This window comes from Oncorhynchus clarkii, chromosome 19 (genome assembly GCF_045791955.1).
Source record: "Oncorhynchus clarkii lewisi isolate Uvic-CL-2024 chromosome 19, UVic_Ocla_1.0, whole genome shotgun sequence".
Classification (NCBI taxonomy): Eukaryota; Metazoa; Chordata; class Actinopteri; order Salmoniformes; family Salmonidae; genus Oncorhynchus; species Oncorhynchus clarkii.
The window spans coordinates 21,394,831-21,418,924 of record NC_092165.1 but is presented as its reverse complement, the minus strand read 5'-3'; the positions used below and the strand labels follow the sequence as shown (position 1 = coordinate 21,418,924).

The following is a 24,094-nucleotide window of genomic DNA, read 5'->3' as shown; positions in this document are numbered from 1 at the left end:
AGGCCTCACAAAAAAATTGACCAAGGATTTTTAATTAAAAAAATAAAAAAATTGTGTTTCATAATTTTCCTTAAATTCACAAGAGGCTGAATGTATATCACCAGAAAAAGCATCCGAGCGGGTGAAACAGAGCCCCGCTGTCTCTATGTGTAGGCCATCTATCTGATGCTGGCTGGACCAAAAGAGTAATAGGCTGACCACACCGGTTGCGTCACGTACAAAATATATTTAGAAATCAATGTTATTCAATTATTGCAACCACACTGCTCGCACGCGCCAACGAGCGCCTTCGTTACCAAGGGCTAAAATAGAAACCAGTTCTATTTCTGACGCAGATCACGCTGCAAGTCCTGCCTCTCCCATCTCCTCATTGGTTTGTAGAAGCAGGTACCCACATGCCTTCTCTTCATTGGTTATACCCACATGGGTGATCATCCTACCCTGCCTTTCTAAAGTATTTCGAAAGCTAAGTTAACAAACACATCACCGACCATTTAGAATCCCATCGTACCTTCTCCGCTATGCAATCTGCTTTCCGAGCTGGTCATGGGTGCACCTCAGCCACGCTCAAGGTCCTAAAAGATATCATAACCGCCATCGATAAAAGACAATACTGTGCAGCCGTATTCATCGACCTGGCCAAGGCTTTCGACACTGTCAATCGCCGCATTCTTATCAGCAGACTCAACAACCTTGGTTTCTCAAATGACTGCCTCACCTGGTTCACAAACTACTTATCAGATAGAGTTCAATATGTCAGATGCCTCCAACTGCTCTTAAATGCAAGTAAAACTAAATGCATGGTCTTCAACCCATCGCTGCCCGCACCTGCCCCCTTGCCTAGCATCACTACTCTGGACGGTTCTGACTTAGAATATGTGGACAACTACAAATACCTAGATGTCTGGTTAGAATGTAAACTCTCTTTCCAGACTCACATTAAGCATCTAGAATGCATCTCATGCTGCCAAACATACCCTCAAAAAATGGACTATCCTACCGATCTTTGACTTTGGCGATGTAATTTACAAAATAGCCTCCAACACTCTACTCAGCAAATTGGATGTAGTCTATCACAGTGCCATCCGTTTTGTCACCAAAGCCCCATATACTACCCATTACTGCGACCTGTATGCTCTCGTTGGCTGGCCCTCGCTTCATATTCGTCGACAAACCCACTGGCTCCAGGTCATCTATAAGTCTTTGCTAGGTAAAGCCCCGCCTTATCTCAGCTCACTGGTCACCATAGCAGCACCAACCCGTAGCATGCGCTCCAGCAGGTATATTTCACTGGTCACCCCAAAGCCAACTCCTCCTTTGGACGCCTTTCCTTCCAGTTGTCTGCTGCCAATGACTGGAACAATTTTTTTTTAAATCACTGAAGCTGGAGACTTATATTTCCCTCACTAACTTTAAGCATCAGCTGTCAGAGCAGCTTACCGATCATTACACCTGTACATAGCCCATCTGTAACTAGCTCACCCAACTACCTCATCCCCATATTGTTATTTTTTTTGCTCCTTTGCACCCCAGTATCTCAACTCACATTCATCTTCTGCACATCTATCACTCCAGTGTTTAATTGCTAAATTGTAATTATTTCACCACTATGGCCTATTTATTGCTTTATCCCCTAATCTTACATTTGCACACACTGTATATAGACGTTGTGTTATTGACTGTACATTTGTATATCCCATGTGTAACTGTGTTGGTGTCACACTGCTTTGCTCTATCTTGGCCAGGTCGCAGTTTTAAATAAAGGTTAAATAAAAAATAAATATTATACAATCTCAATCGTACTCCACACTGCCCTTTCGCACGATGAGACAGCCTATAGGGAGGTGAGATACCTGGCTGTGTGGTGCCAGGACAACAACCTCTCCCTCAATGTGAGCTGATCGTGGACAATAGGAAAAGGAGGGCTGAACAGGCCTCCATTAACATTGACAGGGCTGTAGTGGAGTGGGTCGAGAGTTGCGTTCCTTGTTTGACAGTTCTGCAAACAATTTTACTTAAAGAGTGCATTAAAAATGATTTAGACCTTGTTTATGGAAAAGTGCTTATTTCTGTATTTCATGGATTCAGCTTGCTGAAAATTGTCCACAGTGTTCCTATCATCTAGTTCAAACAGCACTGCACAAATAATTACTTAGAGTGTATCAAACATGATTTAGACCGTGTTTATGGAAAAGTGTTTATTTCTGTTTTTCATGGTTTCAACTTGTTGAAAATTGTCCACTGTGTTCCTATCATCTCGTTTAAACTGTACTGCAAAAAGTTTTACTTACAGAGTGCATCAAACATGATTTAGACCTTGTTTATGGAAAAGTGTTTATTTTTGTATTTCATGGTTTTAGCTTGCTGAAAATTGTCCACAGTGTTAGTATAATCTAGTTCAAACAGTACTGCAAAAAAAAATACTTACAGGTTGCATCAAACATGATTTAGACCTTGTTTATGGAAAAGTGTTTATTTCTGTTTTTCATGGTTTCAACTTGCTGAAAATTGTCCACAGTGTTCCTATCATCTAGATTCAACAGTTCTGCAAGACTGTTGTTGTGGTCTTCATGGACTGTTGTCATTTTCATTGTCCATTTAATTATAGACCAATGCTATAATTTAGCGTTGTTGCCTTCCATTGAACAAGACTTGTATTCCCCAGTTAACAAAGACTAATCTCAAATCAAATGAATAATCACAGAAATGGCTGTTATTTAACCCAACACTATATCTGCGTCACAAATGACACCCAACTTCTTATGGTTGTACTCCTTTTGACCCTATGGGCCCTGGTTTAAGGTATTACACTATGTAGGGAATAGGGTGCCATTTGGGATGCACAATATATCGTGGGAGGACTTTATTGTCAGTCATTAAGTCCATAATATCCTTTGACATTATGGATCATCCAAATACTCTCTAGCAAACTTCAGACGGGCCTGGACATGTACTGGCTTAAGCAGGGGGACACGTCTGGCACTGCAGGATTTGAGTCACTGGCGGCGTAGTGTGTTACTGATGGTAGGCTTTGTTACTTTGGTCCCAGCTCTCTGCAGGTCATTCACTAGGTCCCCCCGTGTGGTTCTGGGATTTTTGCTTACCGTTCTTGTGATCATTTTGACCCCACGGGGTGAGATCTTGCGTGGAGCCCCAGATCGAGGGAGATTATCAGTGGTCTTGTATGTCTTCGATTTCCTAATAATTGCTCCTACAGTTGATTTCTTCAAACCAAGCTGCTTACCTATTGCAGATTCAGTCTTCCCAGCCTGGTGCAGGTCTACAATTTTGTTTCTGGTGTCCTTTGACAGCTCTTTGGTCTTGGCCATAGTGGAGTTTGGAGTGTTACTGTTTGAGGTTGTGGACAGGTGTCTTTTATACCGATAACAAGTTCAAACAGGTGCCATTAATACAGGTAACGAGTGGAGGACAGAGGAGCCTCTTAAAGAAGAAGTTACAGGTCTGTGAGAGCCAAAAATCTTGCTTGTTTGTAGGTGACCAAATACTTATTTTCCACCATAATTTGCAAATAAATTCATTAAAAATCCTACAATGTGATTTTTTTGATTTTTTTTTCTCATTTTGTCTGTCATAGTTGAAGTGTACCTATGATGAAAATTACAGGCCTCTCTCATCTTTTTAAGTGGGAGAACTTGCCCAATTGGTGGCTGACTAAATACTTTTTTGCCCCACGGTATCTGCACTTTTTGAAAAGGAGACTGTGTTTCTTGGTGTGAGGCATCTCAACTTGAAATTTGCGGGCAATGAATTCAATCTACGCTTGTACAATTGCCCTTATTGGTACAGCTCACGCAATTAACTTCTATAAAAGCCTTCCCAGTCTGTCCATCCATCCATCACACATGACCTGATTCTAATTCCTCTAGATGTCTACTAGCCTCCCAAGCATCCTGGTAGTCATGCAGTACTGTCCAGAGCCGTGGTCAAGTGAGTAACACTCCTGGCCAGTACATGCCTCCTCACTGGAGACCAGGCTTCAATCTCGATCTACACTCTTCCTCCTGTGTCTCCTTTTTTTAATCTCCCTATCGGTTTCATGCTATCTAAACATACTAAAGATAAGAGGGAAATTCTTGCCTGAGTACCAGTCTGTTTGTTCCATCATGCCACTCCTTGGCATGACAAGGAATTCCACTTTCCTTTTTAATCATAGTACTTAAGGACCTGCTCAATGAGGTGACAGTGTCACCCTAATAATGAATTAAGTGGAGAGTGGGATGAAACCTGGTATTTCATTACGCAAGAGCAAAGAGGGTGGTTTGTCCCAAATGGCATCCTATTCTCTACATACAGTAGTGCACTCCTTTTGAACAGGAACCAGGGACTATAATAGAGAATGGGATGCAGCCCAAGTCTATGCAGAAGGCTTGAATTGTCACGTGCATACTGTCATTTTTCTGGATGCCCTTTCAATATTTGATAGCTCTTCACTGTAGTTATAGGCTATGTTATCTAGGCAGAAGCCATCAGCTTTGACATATCTTAGTTTTTTTGTGATCAGATGAAGTGTCTTGTGATGTCTTCTAATGATCGTACTACGTAGCGAGTTTCCGTTGACCTTAATTCCCTTCTGTCGCTGTTTAATGTTGACATTTGCATGCATGTGTGTGTGTGTGTGTGTGTGTGTGTGTGTCCAGCTGTGTCTGCGAGTCACAGTCTGTGTGCGTGTTTATCTATGTGTGTGTGTCTATTTGTATGTGCATGCATTGTGCCATTGAGGCTGCCTTTTTGATCTAAGCCGACTGGCAGCACACTTCTTCTCCGTCTCTCTCTCTCTCGTCCAGTATTTCCCAAACTCGGTCCTCAGGACCTCAAGGGGTGAAAGTTTTGGTTTTTGCCCTAGCATTACTCTCATTAGTCAGCAATATGTGTATACACACGCGCACTGCTGCTCCCTTTAATCATGTTAGTTTCTGCCTCATTGGTTGCCGAGCTGACCCACGCCGGCTACTCCCTGTCTCATTGGTCGCTCTTCAAGATGCCAGCCAATCCGCACCCTGCAGCTTACTGACGCTGCTGCATCCCTTTCCCAGGAACCCTTGTTAGCTCTTCTGCAGTGAGCCAGCATTAACTTGAGAGAGAGAGAGAGAGAGAGAGAGAGAGAGAGAGAGAGAGAGAGGAGAGAGAGAGAGAGAGAGAGAGAGAGAGGAGGGAGGGATGAGGAGAGGGGAAGTGTGAGGGGGAAAAGAGGGGTAGAGGGTGAGTGGGAAACAGGGGAGGGAGACAGAAAGAGGGTGAGGGGAAAAAGGAAAAGCGACAGTAAGAGGGAGGGAGGAAAGCAACAGAAGGAGGGAGGAAGAGGGGAAGAGATGTAAGAAATTGATTGGCTAAGAGTCCAGACATAGGTCCACACTGTTGGCTCTTGCTATTAATCCTGCTCTCTCACTCTCTCTCCTCTTGATATGTGTCGTCATCTCTTTTCAAGTTTAGCAGCTCTTTATGCAGCTCCTAATTTCTCTGCTACCTGGACAGGAGCGTCTTTAGGGGGCAGAAGCATGCGCTGCGTTTTACTCAGAGGATGACTCAGCGATGGTAGGGCTCCTACAGAACGTGGTGGGTAAATGGCATGGTGGCACAGTCTTATGTTGGCAAGGGTAGCACTGGGTGGGTGACAGTGTCACTGACTTTATCAGCTTGGTGGTGACGCCTGTTGATTGTTTCACAGATGCTGTGACTGTGTTTGGGATAGGGATTTTAGAGTGATTCATATAGTGTCTTTGCAATGTCGTCATATAGTCGGGGGATGGACTGTATATGCTTGAGTAATGGATTTGTGGTTTTGTTTATTGACTTGATTGATTAATATTGGGCATTTTCAAATAGGGTCATTGTTAATGCTGATATCTACAGGACTTAAGGACTTTTAACAAATATGTTTGTTCATGTAAGTTGCACTCGGCTTCTCTGATTGGTCAAGATAATTTGACATCTTCAACAGTAATGTACCTTTGTCATCTGTCATCAATCATCTTTTGCCCATGAGACTCTGCTTGTGGTAAATTGATGGATTAATCAAGCAAGATTTATTTAGTTGCATTTCAAGCTGCCTTACATAAAGATTATGTAACAGCGAGACCTCCCTTTCTGAGACGACAGGAGTTTTGTATGTGTTCTGTATGTTGTTTGGTGTTGTTTTCGTTTGTCTGTTGTGTCTGACTTATTGTGCCCTTGTTGTGTCTGTGTGTCTCTGTTGTGGCTGTGCTGTGTCTGTGTCTGAGAGAAGGATTTGTGGAATAGTTTCATAGACACATTCATGCGCTGCAAATCCACCTAGATATGCAGCTACATTTCATGGGAATTGATAAATCAGTGAAGGAGCTGGATTTTGATTAATCAAATCATCTATTTGATTGACGAGGCTTTCGAGAGATATTGAGTGTTATGATAAAAAGCATGAGCTGACGCACACCCAAAAATATTCCTACATAACCTGGTTCAAGCATTCATTATGCAACCCTGAAGAAGGCACTGCGTTGCCAAAACATTGGTTATTAGGTTTACCCATTCAATTGTTGGGAGCATATAAGAGTGTGCAACTTTCTTTCTTTATGTTTGAGTGTTATGGTGTCATAAATATTCGGTGGTATCTCAATACACCATGAACCAGATTGTCATTCTCTGAAAGGTCCCCAGTCCCCACATGTGGAGCGTTAACCCTTAGTTGACACAGGAAGTGAAAAGGATTGTGCATTGATGTCTTTCCAGATAAATCTAGCTTGATTTGACCGCAAATCTTTTTTTTGTAAATTTGTAAAATATTTTTTACATCAATCCACCAATTTGTCTGAAACCCACTAAGCTTCAAGGGCCGCACAACCAAAGTTATGTAAATATTGTAGGTTAGATAAACTAGCGACAGACACTATGAATGACTTGACCCCTGCTGTGTACTGTCGAGTAGTTAGCATTTAAGATTTAAACAAACTATACGTAAAGGGTTAAACCAAGGGTCTCCATCCTGGTAGCTATGGCAATGGTATTTTTCCTGTCAAGCTATTTTCTGGCACATACTATACGAGACATCTGCAAGGGAAGGAGAGTCTCCCTCAGGGCCTTTTTCTACAAGCGGGCAGAGGCATCCTGTTTCTTTGCCTGTCTTAAATACATCCTGAGACCGCTAGCTAGCTGACACACATGCTTTGCTTACTCTGCTCACACAGTCTTGTCTGACAAGTGTCCCCTATCCTCTAGCCAGCCTTGCAACATGTCAGAAAAAATATGCTTTTACTGACTGTGGTAAGAAACTACTATCCTTATGACTGGCACATATGAATCTGATGATTCATGATGACAGTCTAAGAGAAAATGACAAACTGCACGTTGACAATGTAAAGTCCTATGGTGGTGGTAGCTGCATTACATTAATTTAATTTAATAAACTTTATTCATAAAGGAAGAAATTGGATTCTTCAAAAAACAGCAACAACATATGCATACATGCATATAATACAGTAGGGTATTTCCTTCGAAAAGGACCCATGAACACCAACATGTGAAGTTCATAGGAGCATGTCAAATTAAAGCATGCACTCAGTGGCCAGTTTATCTAGTACTAGGTCAGACCCCCCTTTGCCTCCAGAACATCCTGGATTCTTCGGGGCATGAGAACGTTGCTCAAATGGTATTAAGAGACATAATGTGTGCCAGGAAAACATTTCCCACTCCATTACGCCACCAACCTGTACCGTTGACACCAGGCAGGACGGGGCCATGGACTCATGCTGCTTACGCCAAATCGATGATCATTTTTAAAAAATGTATTTCACCTTTATTTAACCAGGTAGGCAAGTTGAGAACAAGTTCTCATTTACAATTGCGACCTGGCCAAGATAAAGCAAAGCAGTTCGACACATACAACGACACAGAGTTACACATGGAGTAAAACAAACATACAGTCAATAATACAGTATAAACAAGTCTATATACGATGTGAGCAAATGAGGTGAGATAAGGGAGGTAAAGGCAAAAAGGCCATGGTGGCAAAGTAAATACAATATAGCAAGTAAAACACTGGAATGGTAGATTTGCAATGGGAGAATGTGCAAAGTAGAAATAAAAAATAATGGGGTGCAAAGGAGCAAAATAAATAAATAAATTAAATACAGTAGGGAAAGAGGTAGTTGTTTGGGCTAAATTATAGGTGGACTATGTACAGGTGCAGTAATCTGTGAGCTGCTCTGACAGTTGGTGCTTAAAGCTAGTGAGGGAGATAAGTGTTTCCAGTTTCAGAGATTTTTGTAGTTCGTTCCAGTCATTGGCAGCAGAGAACTGGAAGGAGAGGCGGCCAAAGAAAGAATTGGTTTTGGGGGTGACTAGAGAGATATAACTGCTGGAGCGTGTGCTGCAGGTGGGAGATGCAATGGTGACCAGCGAGCTGAGATAAGGGGGGACTTTACCTAGCAGGGTCTTGTAGATGACATGGAGCCAGTGGGTTTGGCGACGAGTATGAAGCGAGGGCCAGCCAACGAGAGCGTACAGGTCGCAATGGTGGGTAGTATATGGGGCTTTGGTGACAAAACGGATTGCACTGTGATAGACTGCATCCAATTTGTTGAGTAGGGTATTGGAAGCTATTTTGTAAATGACATCGCCAAAGTCGAGGATTGGTAGGATGGTCAGTTTTACAAGGGTATGTTTGGCAGCATGAGTGAAGGATGCTTTGTTGCGAAATAGGAAGCCAATTCTAGATTTAACTTTGGATTGGAGATGTTTGATATGGGTCTGGAAGGAGAGTTTACAGTCTAACCAGACACCTAAGTATTTGTAGTTGTCCACGTATTCTAAGTCAGAGCCGTCCAGAGTAGTAATGTTGGACAGGTGGGTAGGTACAGGTAGCGATTGGTTGAAGAGCATGCATTTAGTTTTACTTGTATTTAAGAGCAATTGGAGGCCACAGAAGGAGAGTTGTATGGCATTGAAGCTTGCCTGGAGGGTTGTTAACACAGTGTCCAAAGAAGGGCCAGAAGTATACAGAATGGTGTCGTCTGCGTAGAGGTGGATCAGAGACTCACCAGCAGCAAGAGCGACCTCATTGATGTATACAGAGAAGAGAGTCGGTCCAAGAATTGAACACTGTGGCACCCCCATAGAGACTGCCAGAGGTCCGGACAGCAGACCCTTCGATTTGACACACTGAACTCTATCAGAGAAGTAGTTGGTGAACCAGGCGAGGCAATCATTTGAGAAACCAAGGCTGTCGAGTCTGCCGATGAGGATGTGGTGATTGACAGAGTCGAAAGCCTTGGCCAGATCAATGAATACGGCTGCACAGTAATGTTTCTTATCGATGGCGGTTAAGATATCATTTAGGACCTTGAGCGTGGCTGAGGTGCACCCATGACCAGCTCTGAAACCAGATTGCATAGCAGAGAAGGTATGGTGAGATTCGAAATGGTCGGTAATCTGTTTGTTGACTTGGCTTTCGAAGACCTTAGAAAGGCATGGTAGGATAGATATAGGTCTGTAGCAGTTTGGGTCAAGAGTGTCACCCCCTTTGAAGAGGGGGATGACCGCAGCTGCTTTCCAATCTTTGGGAATCTCAGACGACACGAAAGAGAGGTTGAACAGGCTAGTAATAGGGGTGGCAACAATTTTGGCAGATAATTTTAGAAAGAAAGGGTCCAGATTCTCTAGCCCGGCTGATTTGTAGGGGTCCAGATTTTGCAGCTCATTCAGAACATCAGCTGAGCAGATTTGGGAGAAGGAGAAATGGGGAAGGCTTGGGCGAGTTGTTGTGGGGGGTGCAGTGCTGTTGACCGGGGTAGGAGTAGCCAGGTGGAAAGCATGGCCAGCCGTAGAAAAATGCTTATTGAAATTCTCAATTATGGTGGATTTATCAGTGGTGACAGTGTTTCCTATCTTCAGTGCAGTGGGCAGCTGGGAGGAGGTGTTCTTATTCTCCATGGACTTTACAGTGTCCCAGAACTTTTTTGAGTTAGTGTTGCAGGAAGCAAATTTCTGCTCCTGTAAAAGCTAGCCTTGGCTTTTCTAACTGCCTGTGTATAATGGTTTCTAGCTTCCCTGAACAGCTGCATATCACGGGGGCTGTTCGATGCTAATGCAGAACGTCATAGGATGTTTTTGTGTTGGTTAAGGGCAGTCAGGTCTGGGGAGAACCAAGGAACCAGGAACCAGTATCTGTTCCTGGTTCTAAATTTCTTGAATGGGGCATGTTTATTTAAGATGGTTAGGAAGGCATTTAAAAAAAATATCCAGGCATCCTCTACTGACGGGATGAGGTCAACATCCTTCCAGGATACCCCGGCCAGGTCGATTAGAAAGGCCTGCTCGCTGAAGTGTTTCAGGGAGCGTTTTACAGTGATGAGAGGAGGTCGTTTGACCGCTGACCCATTACGGATGCAGGCAATGAGGCAGTGATCGCTGAGATCTTGGTTGAAGACAGCAGAGGTGTATTTAGAGGGGAAGTTGGTTAGGATGATATCTATGAGGGTGCCCGTGTTTAAGGCTTTGGGGAGGTACCTGGTAGGTTCATTGATAATTTGTGTGAGATTGAGGGCATCAAGTTTAGATTGTAGGATGGCTGGGGTGTTAAGCATGTTCCAGTTTAGGTCGCCTAGCAGCACGAGCTCTGAAGATAGATGGGGGGCAATCAGTTCACATATGGTGTCCAGAGCACAGCTGGGGGCAGAGGGTGGTCTATAGCAGGCGGCAACGGTGAGAGACTTGTTTTTAGAGAGGTGGATTTTTAAAAGTAGAAGTTCAAATTGTTTGGGTACAGACCTGGATAGTAGGACAGAACTCTGCAGGCTATCTTTGCAGTAGATTGCAACACCGCCCCCTTTGGCAGTTCTATCTTGTCTGAAAATGTTGTAGTTTGGAATTAAAATGTCTGAATTTTTGGTGGTCTTCCTAAGCCAGGATTCAGACACAGCTAGAACATCCGGGTTGGCAGAGTGTGCTAAAGCAGTGAATAGAACAAACTTAGGGAGGAGGCTTCTAATGTTAACATGCATGAAACCAAGGCTATTACGGTTACAGAAGTCGTCAAAAGAGAGCGCCTGGGGAATAGGAGTGGAGCTAGGCACTGCAGGGCCTGGATTCACCTCTACATCGCCAGAGGAACATAGGAGGAGTAGAATAAGGGTGCGGCTAAAAGCAATAAGAATTGGTCGTCTAGAACGTCTGGAACAGAGAGTAAAAGGAGGTTTCTGGGGGCGATAAAATAGCATCAAGGTATAATGTACAGACAAAGGTATGGTAGGATGTGAATACAGTGGAGGTAAACCTAGGTATTGAGTGATGAAGAGAGAGATATTGTCTCTAGAAACATCATTAAAACCAGGAGATGTCATTGCATGTGTGGGTGGTGGAACTAATAGGTTGGATAAGGTATAGTGAGCAGGACTAGAGGCTCTACAGTGAAATAAGCCAATAAACACTAACCAGAACAGCAATGGACAAGACATATTGACATTAAGGAGAGGCATGCTCAGTCGAGTGATCAAAAGGGTCCAGTGAGTGGAGAGGTTGGTTGGGGGTCACGGCGATTTAGACAGCTAAATCGGTAGCAAGCTAGCATAGGAGCAAGCTAGCATAGGATGGAGGTCTGTTATTAGCCAACTCTTGCGTTCCGTCAGTAGATTAGTGGGTTTCCGTGTGGTAGAGGGGATTAATCCAAATCACACAACAACAACAAAAATAAAAACAATAGATATAGTTATAGAGGCCCAAGAAGAAAAATAAATAAATCAATAAAAATAAAATAAAATAAAAATCGTACCACGTTCAAGGTTGCTACGGTCACTCGTTTTGCCCATTCTTATGTTGTCGAACAGTAACTGAATGTCTCAATGCCTGTCTGCCTGCTTTATACAGAAAGCCACGGGCATGTGACTCACTGTCTGTAGGAGCGAACCATTTTTGTTAACGGGGGGGTATGCCTAATAAACTGGTCAATGAGTCTATAATACTGCCATACCAAGCAAAATAGCAGTAACTCCACATTTGGTCAAAAAATAGGTTGACATTTTCTATCCATTAATAAATATGTTTAAGGATCTGACCCTTTTTAAAATGTTCGCCTAAAATTACATACCCAAATCTAACTCCCTGTAGCTCAGGACCTGAAGCAAAGATATGCATATTCTTGATACCATTTGAAAGGAAACACTTTGGAGTTTGTGGAAATGTGAAATTAATGTTGGAGAATATAACACATTAGATCTGGTAAAAGATAATACAGACACAATACATGCGTTTTCTATATATATTTTTTTGAAAGGCAAGAGAACAGCGATACATTAACATAGGAGCCTTGATGTCATTTCGATTTTGTCTGCAAGTTGGCAGCAGTGTGTGTGCAAAGTTTCAGACTGATCCAGTAAGAATTACCTCACTACACAACATTTTGCACCATAACTATAGAGAACATTCAAAAATGCTATGGTAATACAAATTTAAGTTTACACACTCCCAGGAATGTCATATATGATGGATCATTAGCTTCCCTACAGAAAAGACACATCTAGATGGCAGAGTGGGATGGGTGTGGAGCCAGAGACAGCAGTGGGGTCAAACTGTAGAACCCAGTTCCTACATTTGAATTATTTTTTCAAACAAAACTACCTACATTTTATCTCTGGGACCCTCAGGACGACAAATTAGAGCAAGATTACTGAATGTTATACATTAGTTACCTTTAGAGGTGAATGTATCAAACCAGTTGCCGTGATGGTGTTTTGTTGTTGTGCACTATCCTCAAACAATAGCATGGTCTTTTTTTTAATGTAATAGCTACTGTAAATTGGACACTGCAGTTAGATTAACAAGAATTTTAAAGCTTTCTGCCCATATATATGACATGTCTATGTCCTGGAAATGTTTTCTAGTCACATTATCGCATATTGAGCAACAACCATCCCGGTTTAGGGACACCGATCCTGTTAAGTACATGCTTTATCATGTGGACAAATACCATGCCTCCATTGTATAGTGTTATGGAGGAAATGGGGGGGGGGGGTCATGTTTGCAGTAACTGCAAAAAAGTTACAGTGATCAGTTCAGGTACTGCCTTTTATATGTGTGTGTGAACCCCTCTAACCCCCCTCTCTCTGTCTCTCTCTGTAGGGCACAGGGTGAGAGGAAGAGAGAACTTTATGACAGAATATTAGGATGGCCAGTGAAGGCTCCAGTAGCATCTCCAGCCCTGTGGTGCGACAGATCGACCAGCAGTTCCTGATCTGCAGCATATGCCTGGACCGCTACGACAACCCCAAAGTGTTGCCCTGCCTCCATACCCTCTGTGAGAGGTGAGTTGTGTGTGTGTGTGTGTGTGTGTGTGTGTGTGCGTGCGTGCGTGCGTGTGTGTGCGTGCGTGCTCCCTGCCTGTCTCATTTTGTTCTTCATGTCCAGTTTGGGAGAGTGCGTGAGCTTGATTGTCTTTGAGATTAAATGTGATTAAATTAAATGTGAAATTAAATGTGAAAGTCACATTTCGGTTAGGTCATATTTAAGGAAAGGGGGACGGACACCTTGTCAGTTGAATTCCACAGGGAACAGTGACCAGTTCCAATTGGTGCCAGTTGGGATGCAGGCATGTAGCCTGTATTTTCTGTCATGACAGGTATTAGGGCTGTGGCGGTATAAAAATAGTCTAGAAACACTAGTAAGTATATCCACATCTCAGACATTTGACTCCACCCTTCTACCCTCCCTCTCCCCTATCCAGGTGCCTGCAGAACTACATCCCCGCCCACAGCCTGACGCTGTCGTGCCCCGTGTGCCGTCAGACATCTATCCTGCCGGAGAAAGGCGTGGCGGCGCTGCAGAGCAACTTCTTCATAACCAACCTGATGGATGTGCTGCACCGGCCCCCCAGCGACAGCTGCAGCCAGGAGAGCGCAGTGTTGGAGACCATCAACTCTATGGCCACGGGACAACCGCTCTCTTGCCCCAACCACGTAGGATATAACGACAGACAGACTCTCTCTCTCTCTCACACACACACACACACCTAATAATGTCCATCCATCAGTGTCCATATAACGTTATTGCAGGAGTAAATTATTCTACCGATCGGTCACCTTATTGAAATTACAGTGATGGTCGGGGGGAGTGTGATCGATGGCATTTAACAGTCTAGACATGTCTGTGGCACCTCAGCAGGAGATTCCATGACATTCAACTTTCTTGCTTATCGCTCTAGCTCGTCACCATAGCAACAGGTTTATTTTTATGGGATACTGGCTGGATGGATTCTCATACCGTTTCTTCACCTTGACCTTTAAACTCTTGCCTAGGTGGTGGAGTTCCACTGTCCACCGTGTGAGACAGCCATGTGCCAGGAGTGTACGAGCGCCGAGCACTCCACTGTGCCCCTCAAAGATGTGGTCGAGCAGCACAAGGCCTCGCTGCAGGACCAGCTTGATGCCGTCAAAAACCGGTAGGGGCCAATACATACCCCTGGGGGACACCAAGACGTTATAAAACATATTTACAACAATAAAAACAAATTACAACCCCAAAAAATAAACATGTAATAATAATTATGACATCCAATTGTATTGGACAAAGTAAAAAAAAAGGTAATGGCCCAACACACACCCCTGGGGAAAGTGGGTTAATGTGGGTTAATAGACTCAAAGTTCTTCATCTACCCAAGTATTCAGACCCCTTGACTTTTTACACATGTTGTTACGTTACAGCCTTATTCTCAAATGGATTAAATAAAACAAATTCCTCAGCAATCTACACACAATACCCCATAATGACAAAGCGAAAACCGTTTTGGGGAAATCTTTGCAAATGTATTAAAAATAAGTAAACCTTATTTACATAAGTATTCAGACCCTTTGCTATGAGCCTCAAAATTGAGATCAGATGCATCCTGTTTCCATTGATCCTCCTTGATATTTTTCCAGAACCTGGAGTCCACCTGTGGTAAATTAAATTGATCGCACATGATTTGGAAAGGCACACACCTGTCTATATAAGGTCCCACAGTTGACAATGCATGTCAGAGAAAAAAACCAAGCCATGAGATCGAAGGAATTATCCGGAGAGTGCCAAGACAGGATTGTGTCGAGGCAAAGATCTGGGGAAGAGTACCAACACATTTCTGCAGCATTGAAGGTCCCCAAGAACACAATGACCTCCATCATTCTTAAATGGAAGAAGCTTGGAACCACCAAGATTCTTCCTAAAGCTGGCTGCCTGGCCAAACTAATCAATCGGGGGAGAAGGGCCTTGGTCAGGGAGGTGAGTTCCTCTGTGGAGATGGGAGAACCTTCCAGAAAGACAATCATCTCTGCAGCACTCCACCATCAGGCCTTTATGGTAGAGTGGCCAGACGGAAGCCACTCCTCAGTAAAATACATGAAATCCCATTTGGAGTTTGCCAAAAGGCACCTAAAGCCTATCAGACTATGATAAACCAATATTTAAGTATTTGACCTGAATGCGAAGCTTGACATCTGGAGGAAACCTGGATTGAGGTAAAGATGAACAGATCAAAGTACAGAGAGATCATTGATGAAAACATGCTCCAGAGCACTCAGGACAACGACCCTAAGCACACAGCCAAGACAACTTAGGAGTGGCTTCGGGACAAGTCTCCGAATGTCCTTGAATGGTCCAGCCAGAGCCCGGATTTGACACTGAGCGAACATCTCTGGAGAGACCTGAATATAGCTGTGTAGTGACGCTCCCCATCCAACCTGACAGAACTTGAGAAGATCTGCAGAAGAATGGGAGAATCTCCCCAAATAGAGGTGTGCCAAGCTTGTAGCGTCATACCAAGAAGACTCAAGGCTGTAATTGCTGCCAAAGGTGCTTCAACAAAGTACTGAGTAAAGGGTCTGAATACTTATGTAAATGTGATATGTTTTTTATTTTTAATAAATTAGCAAACATTTCTAAAAAAAAAAAACAATGTTTGCTTTGTCATTATGGGGTATTGTGTGTAGATTGAGGGACAATTTTAGAATAAGACTAACCTAACAACGTGTAAAAAGTGTAACCTAACAACATGTGTAAAATATGTGTCAGAGGCAACCTAAGAATTATCTCCGATGGCCCAATAGTTTGAGGGTCAAAACACTCCAGCTAATTTTGACCTATGACTGATCGCACCCACCCTCTGACTCCCTTCCTTCAGGCTGCCTGAAATCGACTCAGCTCTGCAGGTGCTGTCGGAGATCCTGCAACAGCTGACCAATCAGGAGAGCTCCATCGAGGGGGACATCAACACCACGTTCGACGAGTTGCAGAATACCCTGAACGTCCGCAAGAGTGTCCTACTCATGGAGCTTGAGGTCAACTACATCCTCAAGCAGAAAGTGAGGCCCCAATGTTTGATAAATGGGGGGGGGGGGGGGAATTTATTAGAACCTTTTCTTGTGGGTTTCTGTTTCGTCAATCTGTTTGGTGCACACAGACAATATGATACGAAATTAGAGGCAGGTGGTCCATGAAAGTAAACAGATATATGATTAGGAGAAAGGAAAAACATTTCTAAACATGGGCATAGTTTTTAAACCAAGAATGAACGGCATTATACTCATCATGTGAACAAGAAAAATACTGAAAATAGATGCTTCCCAATTTGAAAATGTAGTATATATTGAAAGTAATAGGTGGTAATTTTACAACAACTGAAACATTTTCTGTGCCTTCCTAAAAGAGATTGTTTAATCTCAATTAAATTAAACCTGTACTAATAAAGGATAAATAACATAGAAATAAAGTCCTCAGTTAGTTCTACTATCCCACACAGCTGCAGAGGCTCTGTTTACACTGTTTCTACTTTGCATGCCTGTGGCTCAGCTGTCGATGAGGCAGTTCTCTGATAAATTATTAAATAAAACATGGATTGGGGAGGGCTGGAGAGACGGACTGCCAGGGCAGAAAAGCTGATGCCTTACCCAGCCCAGAGAACCAATCACCCAGGCTGGCCTAATAGGAATGATTCACAAGTAGGACCGGCTGGCTAGAGCAGGCAGAGTGCTGCATAAAGGAAGATAGGACTTTTATGTGTCTGCCCTTTCCTATAGGGAGTGGACACTTTCTACTGTTCTTTGGTGTTGTCATTATGTCTATCTAGTTGGTAATTTAGGCTTTGAAAGTGCTGTATCTTCTAGCTAGCTAGCTGAGCTGTTCATGTTTAAAGAGAGGGTGAGTCTTGGAAGCAGAGAGGGGTTATTCTGCCCTTGAGTTGCGTTCTCATGCAAAACTAGACAGATAGCTAACAACTAAGTCTTCAATAAAACTCCCAAGGCGTGACTTTTCTTGAATGAATATATTGAAAACGTTTGTTGTGAAACTGCAAAATATAGAAAATAATATACTTTAGACATACTGTAGCTGTACATTATACATTTGAAGTTGCATAAATACAAAACACGTGCTAAGGTACCATGCATCTGGCATGATGCCAAACCATATAGCTAATTGTTACTCATATGGTAATTGGATAACTCCTTTCATTACTCTAATGTACAACCATCTATGTAGAATAACAAAGCATATTACACTAGAAACAGTAACAAAACTACAGTATTGTATATTTTACAATTCGTTTACGAGCAAAGTAATACAGCTAACGACATACATGAAAGGCATTGCAATTTGTATGAGTAAATTCAACCAACATTGATATGTAAGCAACTCTATCAATAACAAGATTATAATCATTAGCTAAATGCTTGAATCGAACTTACAAACAATTATTTTCCAAGGCTGAAGCATGACAAGAAATAACTACACTGAAGGACCTGCAGTTTTTAGCTGCTTCTATGCGTGCAGAACAAATGATCTACTTCCTGTTTGCGTAGTCTTTCTAAGTACCAGAAAGCTCCACTATGGGGGCGAATAACACCATGGAACACAATGAAAATACATTTTAACCATTGTGATAAAATAATATGTTACCTTCTAACAGGATGGCAGCACAGGGGTTGATAAAGTGGGTAGGTACAGTGGTGTAGGTTTCCACAGTGCACTGCACTGAGTAAGTGTGCACTGCACTAAGTAAGTGTGCACTGTATCTCCCTGCCTTTATGGCGTCCTCTTTCTCTATCTGGAATATATTTGTGTTAGTCTTTCAGAGTGTGAGTCTTATACAGTATGAAGCAAGGGTTGATATAGATAGTGGTGGAGAAAGTCGTTTTGGCTGGGGGCTTTGATAGCTCAATGGCCGCTCGTGTTGTCGAAGAGGATGAGTGTGGTAGCCAGATGCAGGTGAGTGTGTGTGTGAGGGAGACAGTGAGACTGTGTGCGTGTGTGCAATGCTCAGTGTTTTGACCCAACCCTGTAGCATTTTTGTGCTGTGGTGTTATGTTAACAAGTGATAACTATGATAGTTAGTCAACACTCTACCATATGCCTATACCAGTGGATGTGTCAAAAGTACACTTAGCATATTCTGCACTTCTATGCTTATTCTTGGTAATGGAAAACGTAGCTTTATTCTCAATACAGCAAATTGACTGGTATTCATGTGGCATGTGGACAGCTGTCTAAAAGAAAATGTGTGTTTTAATTTGTTGTGTATGTTTCCAGTGCCCTGCTTACAGTATATATTTGCATGTCTGTGTCCGCACATTTGTTAGGTGAATGTGTTTGTTGATCAGATGTTTGTGTGTTTACATTGACAGATTGCGTGTGTACATTGACAGATTGTATACAATGTTTGCACATGCGTGTGTGTGTGTGTGTGTGTGTGTGTGTGTGTGTGTGTGTGTGTGTGTTGTCAGCCCCTCACACTGACAGATGTTTGCATGTCCACATGTGCATCTCCATTCACACCCACCTGACACCCTTATACACCCTCACCCTCTCTACTATCCCACCCCTTCACTCTTTTTCCTCTCTCTACATCGTGTTTCTCTCAGGTGCTCCAAGCCCAGCTGGACTTGTTATTCCAGGGCCAGGATGGCATCAACAGCAGCTGCAACTTCACCGAGCAGGCCCTGAGCCACGGCGCCGAGGTCCTGCTCGTCAAGAAGCAGATGAGCGAGCGGCTCAGTGAGCTGGCCAGCCAAGGGCTCCCCCTCTAGCCCGGTGAGAATGACCAGCTGTACTTCCTGGTGGAGACAGAGGGCCTCAAGAAGTCCATCCACAACCTGGGAACTATAGTTACCACAAATGCCGTGGCGTCCGAGACGGTGGCCACAGGCGAGGGCCTGAGGCAGTGCGTAGCGGGTCTGCCCACCTCTGTCACCATCACGACCAAGGACAAGGACGGTGAGCTGTGTAAGATGGGGAAAGCCAACATCACGGCGGAGATCGCCACGCCGGACGGTAGCGTGGGCGACGGCGAGATACTGGACAACAAGAACGGGACGTACGAGTATCTGTACACGGCGCCGAAAGAGGGTAGTTTGACGCTGTCGCTGCGTCTGTACGACCAGCATATTAAGGGGAGTCCATTTAAGATTGAAGCGACAAAGTCGGCGGATGTGTCGCCCAGTACGGAGAGCGCTAAGAAGAGGCTGAAGTCACCGGGGAGTAGCCACGTCAAGCAGAAGGCCATCAAGAGGCCAGCCAGTATGTACAGCACGGGGAAGAGGAAAGAGAACCCCATCGAAGATGACCAAATTTTCAGGATCGGTAATTGGTGTTTAACACATTTAAAAGGAACAGTTCACCTAAAACATTTAAAAGGATAGTTCACTTATGGTCTGGCGGACTCACTAAACACAAATGCATCTTTTGTAAATAATGTGTTGGAGTGTGCCCCTGCCTATCCGTAAATTTTTAAAACAAGAAAATGGTGCCGTCTGCTTTGCTTATTATAAGGAATTCGAAATTATTTATACTTTTACTTCTACTTTCAATACTTAAGCATATTTGAGTAACTTTTAATACTTTTCAACTTTTACTCAGGTAGTATTTTACTGGGTGACTAACACTTTGACTTGAGTTTCTATGAAGATATCGTCACTTTTACTCAAGTATGACTATTGGGTACTTTTTCCACCACTGCGGTATACCGAAACATCAGTACTTTTTCGATACTAGAACATGAAAATTGGTTTGGTACTTGAATTTTCGTGATGTTCAGTACTTCTGTAAAAATGTATCTCACGGATCAACTCTATCAGCTCAGCGATGTCCAGTTATAGTGTGAGGCGCGCGTCGTGCCTGCTACACTTACTCATTGCTAGCCTGCACTGGGAATCTGGACTGCATCATGTTAGCTCCCCACTCTGCACAGAAGTTAACACACTTGAATAATGCGAAACGGCATGTTGAAATGTTGAAACTGTTAATTACTGTTCTCAAAACAATGTCCATACAGGCTGAACACTTTAAAATGCAAGAAGATACGAGATAGAAGAAAACCGTTACAGAATCACCCACCACCAACGGACCAAGCAGCGTGCCAACAGGCAGGAGCAGCGCGAGGAGAAGCGCAATAAGGATTTCTGGACATGGGAGGAAATCCTCGACGGGAGAGGACCCTGGGCTAAACCAGGGGAGTGTAGCCGCACTAAGGTGCAGCGGGAGAAGAAACAACAACAGCAGCGTAAAGAGGAATGGACATGGGAGGACGTTTTGGATGGCAAGGGCTGTTACACTTGGGAGGAGATACTGGCTGGAAGAGATCGCCTCCCATGGGAACAGGTGGAGGCACTTAGGAGAGCTGAGGCAGCCGGAGAGATGAGCCGGCGATATGAGGGAACACGGCTGGCAAGGAAGCCCGAGAGGCAGCCCCAAAAATTTCTTGGGGGGGGGCTAACAGGGAGTATGGCTACGCCAGGTAGGAGACCTGCGCAAACTCCCTGTGCTTACCGGGGGGCTAGAGAGACCGGACAGGCACCGTGTTATGCAGTGGTGCGCACGGTGTCTCCAGTGCGGGTGCATAGCCCGGTGCGGTATATTCCAGCTCCGTGTGTCTGCCGGGCTAGATTGAGCGTCGAGCCTAATGCCATGAAGCCGGCTCTACGCAGCTGGTCCCCAGTGCGTCTCCTTGGGCCGGCTTACATGGCACCAGCCTTGCGCTCGGTGTCTCCGGTTCGCCTGCATAGCCCAGTGCGGGCTATTCCACCTCTCCGCACTGGCAGGGCGACCGTGAGCATTCAACCAGGTAAGGTTGGGCAGGCTCGGTGCTCAAGAGCTCCAGTGCGCCTGCACGGTCCGGTTTTTCCAGTACCACCTCCACACCCCAGCCCTCCGGTAGCAGCTCCCCGCACCAGGCTTCCTGTGCGTGTCCTTGGCCCAGTACCACCAGTGCCAGCACCACGCATCAGGCCTACAGTGCGCCTCGCCTGTCCAGCGCTGTCGGAGCCCTCCTCCTCTCCAGCGCTGTCGGAGTCTCCCGCCTGTTTAGCGCTGTTAGAGCCTTCCTTCTCTACAGCGCTGCCGGAGTCTCCCGCCTGTTCAGAACTGCCAGTTAGCATAGAGCTGCCAGTTAGCATAGAGCTGCCAGTTAGCATAGAGCTGCCAGTTAGCATAGAGCTGCCAGTTAGCATAGAGCTGCCAGTTAGCATAGAGCTGCCAGTCTGCAAGGAGCTGCCAGTCTGCAAGGAGCTGCCAGTCTGCAAGGAGCTGCCAGTCTGCATGGAGCTGCCAGTCTGCATAGAGCTGCCAGTCTGCATGGAGCTGCCAGTCTGCAAGGAGCCGCCAGAGCTGCCTGTCTGCAGGATGCCGCCAAAGCTGCCAGTCTGCAAGGAGCCGCCAGAGCTGCCAGTCTGCAAGGAGCCGCCAGAGCTGCCAGTTAGCATGGAGCAGCCAGGGCCGCCAGTCAGCATGGAGCAGCCAGGGCCGCCAGTCAGCATGGAGCAGCCAGGGCCGCCAGTCAGCATGGAGCAGCCAGGGCCGCCAGTCAGCATGGAGCAGCCAGTCAGCATGGAGCAGCCAGTCAGCATGGAGCAGCCAGAGCAGCCAGTCAGCATGGAGCAGCCAGAGCTGCCAGTCAGCATGGAGCAGCCAGTCAGCATGGAGCAGCCAGAGCTGCCAGTCAGCATGGAGCAGCCAGTCAGCATGGAGCAGCCAGAGCTACCAGTCATCATGGAGCAGCCAGTCAGCATGGAGCAGCCAGAGCTGCTAGTCGTCCAGACTCTTCCAGATCTGCTAGTCGTCCAGACTCTTCCAGATCTGCCAGTCGTCCAGACTCTTCCAGATCTGCCAGTCGTCCAGACTCTTCCAGATCTGCCAGTCGTCCAGACTCTTCCAGATCTGCCAGTCGACCAGACTCTTCCAGATCTGCCAGTCGACCAGACTCTTCCAGATCTGCCAGTCGACCAGACTTTTCCAGATCTGCCAGTCGTCCAGACTCTTCCAGATCTGCCAGTCGTCCAGACTCTTCCAGATCTGCCAGTCGACCAGACTCTTCCAGATCTGCCAGTCGACCAGACTCTCCCAGATCCGCCAGTCGACCAGATTCTCCCAGATCCGCCAGTCGACCAGATTCTCCCAGATCCGCCAGTCGACCAGATTCTCCCAGATCCGCCAGTCGACCAGATTCTCCCAGATCCGCCAGTCGACCAGATTCTCCCAGATCCGCCAGTCGACCAGATTCTCCCAGATCCGCCAGTCGACCAGATTCTCCCAGATCTGCTAGTCGACCAGGATCTGCTGAAACCGCCAGCCAGCCAGGTTCTGGTAGTTTCTACTACCTGCCTGGGCTTCCTCTCAGTGCTGAGCTTCTTCTCAGTGCTGAGCTTCTTCTCAGTGCTGAGCTTCCTCTCAGTGCTGAGCTTCTTCTCAGTGCTGAGCTTCCTCTCAGTGCTGAGCTACCCATCTGTCCCGAGTTACCTCTGTCCCGAGCTGTCCCTCTGTCCCATGTTATCATTGTGGTGGGTAACCTATTTAGGGACGTTTAGGAGGGGGATTAAAACTGTCATGGAGTGGGGTCCACGTCCAGCGCCAGAGCCGCCACCGCGGACAGATGCCCACCCAGACCCTCCCCTATAGGTTCAGGTTTTGCGGCCGGAGTCCGCACCTTGGGGGGGGGGGTACTGTCACGCCCTGACCATAGTTTACTTTGTATTTTCTATGTTTTGATTGGTCAGGGTGTGATCTGAGTGGGCATTCTATGTTTCATGTCTTGTTTGTCTATTTCTATGTTCAGCCTGATATGGTTCTCAGTCAGAGGCAGGTGTTCGTCATTGTCTCTGATTGGGAACCATATTTAGGTAGCCTGGGTTTCACTGTGTGTTTGTGGGTGATTGTTCCTGTCTATGTGTTTTTCACCAGATAGGCTGTTTTTTCGGTTTTCATTACATTTATTATTTTGCACTGTTTGTATTTTGATTCGTGTTTTACGTTTGTTCATTAAAACATGGATCGCAATCTACACGCTGCATTTTGGTCCGATCCTTGTTCTACCTCTTCATCAGAGGAGGAGATAGAAGAAAACCGTTACAATACGGGTAGCATCAAGCTTTGTAGGCTAACTTTGCTAGTTTACAATGGAAGCAAACATCAATTTACTACCATAGTACTTTGTTTGTGATTGAATATGGAAACTATAATGCAAAATGTACGGATTTCAAAACGGATTGCCACCAAAACTATATTCATTCACTTTATTGGTCTCCTATTTATTATGCATTCACCTGTATTGTGAATAGGCCTAGGCTACATTTACATTTGAGTAATTTAGCAGATGATCTTATCCAGAGCGACTTACAGAGTGAGTACATACATTTTGGAACCAAACCCACAACCCTGGCATTGTAAGCGCCATGCTCTACCAACTGAGGAACACGGGGCCTAATTTTATCAATAGAGATTTACAATTTAAATGAATTATTACCATTTGTGTTATTTCGTTTAGATTGGTAAAAACAAAGTCAAATTGATTTCATGACTGTATAATTGATTCAAACATTTTGATGTAAAAAAAACCTCAAAAGATGCCAAATGATTGAACAGAGCAGTAGCTGAGTTTCTCTGTCTGGATCAAGTGCCATTCAGTGACTTTGGCTAATATACCTTTTTTTGTTGCTGTGGTATGTTTTTGGTGTAGATTATTGTGATGGTATTGGGTATCATGATACTAAACCTGGTATTGGTATCGAAGTCAAAATTCTAGTATCATGACAACACTAATATGTTATGAGTTACTTGTCAAAGTTATACATGGGTGGAATTGGAAAAAAGTTTCTCC

General features: G+C 44.7%; 1 pseudogene; it reads left to right on the top strand.

The window, feature by feature from the left end:
• Positions 1 to 5,458: 5,458 nt before the first annotated feature.
• Positions 5,459 to 24,094, top strand: part of LOC139374434 (tripartite motif-containing protein 2-like) — a 44,287-nt pseudogene continuing 25,651 nt past the window's right edge.